Below are 6,620 nucleotides of genomic sequence, written 5' to 3' on the forward strand. Positions count from 1 at the left end.
CACGGCGTAGTTAACACGCCTTGTAGTTCGCACTCTTGAAAAGCATCTCCTCTACTGCCAACTGCACTGTATAGCTTCCATACACATACTGTACATAGCAGCAATGCGCGAGCATCAAAATCTGTGACAGCAAGCGCTTACGCCACTGTCCCACCAGTAGTCTCACACCTCTCGCTCTGCACCGTGTTGCGATGGGGCTGGAGTCAGGCACAGAGAATCGGATCATGGCTTCTGAACAGGCGCAGCTGCAGGTTGCTTTCCAGTAAATTCTTATATCTCTTTTCCTTTCGCAGGCCTATGGCACATTTATTTTTCTAGTACAGCCCATGTCTGCATTGCATTCACACAAAATTGCATTCACACAACCCCCCCCCCCAAAAAAGATTTACATTTGGCAACACATACACTGGTCAACACTACAAACAGACTACAAAAAACCTACTCACAGCCATGCTGATGTAGATTTAGAGTAAATAGATTATAGACTATCTGTTTTGAATTCCCTCTGTTATTTAAATAATAACAAGGTAAGAATAACATAAAATAATTCCAAATGTGGTTATGAATGCTATTCAGGTGCAGACCCCATACCCAGCGTTGTGCCCCAGTGGAAAAGCTGCACAAGATTCCATATTGGCTGCTTTGATTTTTTTGCCCGGTCTGCTTTTTACTCCCAGTCCAGCCCTGCTTGGGAGTAGGGCCATTTTAGGAATACAGGGTTGGACTGGCCTACCAGGACACTGGGTGGACCAGATACATCGGATGGGATGGTTGACCCTTGGCTCAGGGATTCCCGTGGGTCCCAGCTAACCCAGTCCAACACTGCAGGAACAAAGTGATTCGTTCTCTGTTCTTCAAAAAAAGATGATGAAGTGCTGCGCCAATGTAAGTATGCATTTCCTCCCACTAATCATTGTATGCCTTACTGATAGATTAGCAGAAGCCAGCACTACTCTAACTGTAGCATAAATGTAATACTAAGAAGCAAATATACCATCATTTTTACTCAGCACATAGTAAACTCCCCATATATAGAATCAAAGCATCAGGTTAGTTTTAAGTTTTACTTCATTAATCATTGAGGTTGTGTTTCCCTTTGCTGTCACATTCAAGACAACAAACCCCATCTGTTGAAGTGGCAGCCATGTTTGAAGTGCAAAATTCACCACAAATAAACAATAATGCAGCTTAATCAGAACAAAATGTCTTCACTATTTATTTTCAGGATCTTAAAAGGCTAAAACTGATTACCTTAATACAAAAATGGAAGTGTTAATGAAGTGAGGCTTCAAGAGGAAATGTCTACATATGGTAAGTCTTTGAGGGCCACAGAGAGAGAGAGAAACACAATTCAGATTGTGTTTAAAGGATGCAGTGCAAACCCCTAATACTTGCCCCTATTGATCTATTCATCTACAGATTATTTTGTACAACAATTTCTTCAGTAAGAAGATCTATGGTCAGATTTAGAGCAGAGGGGCCTGGAAAAGCTAAGGACTCTTCAATTCATAATTTTATGCTGGGAGTTGCAGATTAGTGACACCTAGTTATAGGCGAATTTATTCCACCACCGGCGAATAAATTTTCTAAATTTCCACAACAATTTAAATGGCAGTGTCAATTAAGCAGACACCCATTGACTTTAATGCGCGTCAAATGTTGCCAGCGTCGGAATTGTCGCCGGCATCAATTTTGACGCCTGTGAATTTACGCCAGCGTCTAAATTTGCATTTCGCTAATTTTTCACCCTATTTGTGAATTTCTCTGAAAATTCGCAAATTTCGTGGCGAAGCAAAATAGGACAAATTTTCCCATCACTAGTAATCTAATGGGTTTGAAATCTTTGATGTATATACTGGATATATCTAACAACTCTAAAGGTAGCCATACACATGACGATACAGTCCTTCCTTGTCCTTCCCTGATGGCTCTGCCAGACCAGTTGGCCAGATATGGATTGGGCAGGTGTGATTTCTGTGTTGTATTGTTACAGTCCTTGTTCCAATGGCCTGCATGGCTGTAAATATGATCAAAGCCAGACTGGGGTGTCCTGGGCCGAGCTGAACTGGCACCTCAGGGGCCCCGGCTGCAGTAGTAGTGAGCTCCACCACAACCCGTACCCAACGTTGCAACCCTCTCCCCGCCAAGTCTACCTTTTTCTCCTTCCTTAGCAGACACAATCAAGGATGTTCACGGGGAGTGCCAAGAGTTTTCAGCAGGTAGTGGGTCTGGGTCACATGAGGGCCGGGACCGACTGGGTTTCACAGTGTCCCGGTCCAAACCAGGTTATGATCCAATCGTTTGGTGAGCATATTGGTAAAAGTTCTGCTTATCTGGCAACATCACCAAAGAAGCAGATCTTCACATGTATGACCAACTTTTCCACAAAACCATATGTAGTTTGTACTTGTATTTACCCATAGTTTACCCCTGCAACTGCTTTTCTGAGCATTTAGTTCCATGTGGGGTATGCCACCCATTGGGTGAGCTGTACTTGCCAACTAGCTTTGTTAAGACATGGATCAAGGTGTTCCAGAGGCTCTCTGCACCGTTTGCCTTTGATATTTTGCAACATGCACTGACCAATGGTTCCTATATAATTAAGTCTCAATTTTTCTCTCTTCCTGCACTTGATAAGCCCATACATTGAGCATGTCAGGGCAGACACTGCAGAACTATGGGGAAAATGTTGCTCAAATTATAAACTTGCATGAAAACATGTGCTTTAGTAGATATTTATGTAATGAGCCAGTACAAGATTATTTCCAGCTGTAAATGCAAAATTCTAAACTGCATAAAACAAAATGACTCTATATAAATAACAGATATCACAGGAAATGTTACTTACCCTACTGGCAATGTATTTTAGTTTTTAGGGAATGGTACAAGCTGGCACAGATATGAGCAACTGTTGGCAGAAGACTGTATGTGGGTGCCTCCTGCAGCCAGACCTGCTGTCATTGGTAGATCCCACTGCACATACTGGTAGCAGCTGACATGTAGAGTAGAGGCATGATACAGATTTGGTACAAGATCCCAAAGTGAATCACACATCTGTACTCCCAGCCAGGTGTGGATAGCTGCAATCAGATCTAGTTGATTGTCATCTGTCTGACTGTCATTGATCTCAAAAGCACTAATGTTAACAAGCCTAAACAAGAAATAATGCAATTACCATCAACTCCCAGATTTAAGAATGCACAGTGCTTAGAGCTGGTGTATGGTTCCAATCAATCATCAAATCTATGCACTGTAAATACAGACCCTTAAAAGACCTCACTTACTCAACACTTCCTGAGATTTTACCCCCTCCCCCTCAACTGTGTTGCCTACTAAAGCTCTTGTGTTCCAAGGCACAATGCCCCAAGAGTCCCCTTTTCAATGTGTGTCATCACATGGTGGGGTGCAAGGCTATAACCTGGCAAAAGTAATAACAATGTGAGGTATTTGCAAGGTTTTTATATACCTTACACACAGCTAGTGTACAATGAGAACTGCACATCAGCCTCTGGTACCTAACAGTGCCCAGTAATTACTACTTTAAGTTCAGACAGCTTTTACAGGGCACACTGAAAATTATTAAACTGAGCATGCAATAAGTTATCAGCAAAACTGGTAATGGGTGCATCATGTCCCAGGACATGTTTGAATCCAGGCAAATAATAGCAGGTGCAAAGCTTCCTCTAAGTCTATAGCAGTGATCCCAGTGGCCTCAAAGCAGGTGATTATTTTTAAATTCCAGACTTGGAAATACGTTTTGGTCAAATAAAAACCATGTGTACTGCCAAACAGAGCCTCCTGTAGCTGCCAGTCCACATAGAGGCTACCAAATAGCCAATCACATCCCTTATTTTGCACCATCCAGGAACATTTGTTATGCTTGCGTAGTTCCCAAACTCTTTTTAACATCTGAATGTGGCTCACAACTTAAAACTGTTGGGGACCCCTAGCATTTCCCAAGTAGGGTCGCACCAAAGCCATGATTTTCAGAGAAAGACAGAATCCTTCATAAAAGATTCAGCTGAATCACAATTAAATCCAAATTCTAATTTGCATACTTATATTTGGGGGGAAAATTGCATCAGTGGAAAAATAAAATTGTTTGCAGTCGCATCAAGATCCTTAAAGTAACATGAATGTAATGGTTTGGATTTAATTCAATTGAGAACTTATAGGCAACTTATGATCCTTCATAGCTCAGGTTCAGGGTAATTGTTGTAAGAAAACATGACTGACTTTAAGGGGGCTATTTATCAAGAAAAAACAAATTATTTGAGATTCATTAAAGTCCGATGGTCTAAAACCTCTGAATCCAAAACACCGGCATCTAAGAGCTCTCAAGGTCCTGTATAAGTCAATGGGGAAGGTCCCAGTGTCTGCGCTGATGTCCGTACCGATATCCGATGAGTTTGTGGTTTCTGGCCAAAAAACTCGGAACTCGGAAAGCTCCGAAGTTTGCCCGACCCTATTTTTTCGGCCTTTTTTCTTCATAAATAAGGTCCATTCAGGCAATCAGAGTTGCTCGGATTTCTAACTTAGAAATACTGAGATAAATTTGGACATTGATAAGTCCTACAAAAAAGTACTGGGATTTGTCTGAATCCTGGTTTCTGTGTGCATCCCTGCTACCAAGACATGTTATACAGATGTGTAATGATCAAAGCTAATGTCTAGTTCTGGTACTTGAGGCCACTCTAAATACATAATCAAATATAATCACTTGATATACTCATGGATTAAAGGGGTTGAACACCTTTAAATTAACTTTTAGTATAATGAAGAGAGTGATATTCTGAGAAAATTTGCAATTGGTTTTCATTTTTTATTATTTGTGGTTTTTGAGTTATTTAGATTTGTATTCAATAGCTTTCCAGTTTGCATTTTCAGCAAATCAAATTACCTTAGCAATGATGTATTGAATAAGAGACTGGCATATGAATAGGAAATGCCTTGAATATAAGCAGAAATATAAAGTAACAATAACTTACATAGCATTTTTTTTTTATAGATTTAGCTATTGTATAACATACTAAAAGTTACCTTAAACATAAAGCATTTATTTATTGCAAGCCACTGTGCTCTCCATTTGACACACTTGAAGACGGTTCCATTTGGGCAAAGCTATAGTGATGATTATTGCTCTCTATAAGTTAAAGACTGTGGTATGCACAAATTGTGAGTCTCTCTGCAGTGACTGCCCTCAGTTGTTGATATTATGCTAATAAATATTTCCTGCAGCTCTTTATGCATGTGAGTGGGAAAATTATGTAACCAAAGGTTAATGTTCCTTTGAGGCTGTGTGATATACACACCCTTTACCTTCCCCTTTTTTTTGTGTTTCCACAATAAAATCCACTCTGTCCATGTGTTAATTTATGTTATGCAGCCACAGTGATCAGATATTATTCTGTGCACAGATGCTTTATGTGATTGCTATGTCTGCTCCTCTTTAGAATCTGTACTTCCTCCTGTTGCTTTATGGGGACACCTACAAAGTGAACAAGAACTGTTTAAATCAGAAGGCTTTACACATTAATGTAAATGTTATATACACATCAATTATTAATCTATGCAATAAAAAAATAACACTTTTCCAATTATAATACAGTTGTGGGGTCTCTTATTTATTATTATTATTATTATTATTAACATGTATTTATATAGCGCCAACATATTGCGTAGCACTGTAAAGTAAATGTGATTATACAACTACATCACATGAATTACATATATAGAATATATGGAGTAACAAACATCACAATCAATACAGGTACAAAAAGGTGAGGAAGGCCCTATGCATAGGCATACAGTCTAAAGGGAAGGGAGTAATACACAAGGTGTAATGGTAAATGCTTGGAGTAGAAGATGTGATCCAACCTGCTGTTTTGTATTTTTTTTCTTAATTCCCTTGAATTATTAGAAATAAGTAGACTCAACTATGCCATACTAAGTAGCTTGGATAGTTTTACATCCCAGGTGCATGACATTACATTTATCAACATTGAATCTAATTTGCCACTTAGCTGCCCAGATTGCCAGTTTGTCAAGATCCTGTTGCAAGGATGCCACATCCTGGATGGAATTAATTGGGCTGCATAGTTTTGTGTCATCTGCAAACACTGATACATTACTTACCCTCCCCTAAGTCATTAATAAACAAGTTAAATAAAAGTGGACCCAATACCGAGCCCTGGGGGACCCCACTAAGAACCTTACTCCAAGTAGAGAATGTAACATTAACAACCACCCTCTGTACCTGATCCTGTAGCCAGTTTCCTATCCATGTGCAAACAACTACATTAAGCCCAACAGACCTTAGTTTAGAAAGCAGTCGTTTGTGGGGCACGGTATCAAACACTTTGGCAAAATCCAAATAGATCACATCTACTGCCCCCTACTGTTCAACATCTTACTTACCTCATCATAAAAAGTAATCAAATTTGTCTGACATGACCTATCCTTCATAAAGCCATGCTGATTGCTGCTCATAATACCATTCCCTAGGACAAAATTTTGAATGTGATCCCTTAACAAGCCTTCAAATAATTTGCCCACCACAGAGGTCAAATTTACTGTCCTATAATTGCCAGGCTGAGATTGCAATCCCTAAATATTGGAAT

The sequence above is a fragment of the Xenopus laevis genome, chromosome 6S, assembly GCF_017654675.1.
Source record: "Xenopus laevis strain J_2021 chromosome 6S, Xenopus_laevis_v10.1, whole genome shotgun sequence".
Taxonomy (NCBI): domain Eukaryota; kingdom Metazoa; phylum Chordata; class Amphibia; order Anura; family Pipidae; genus Xenopus; species Xenopus laevis.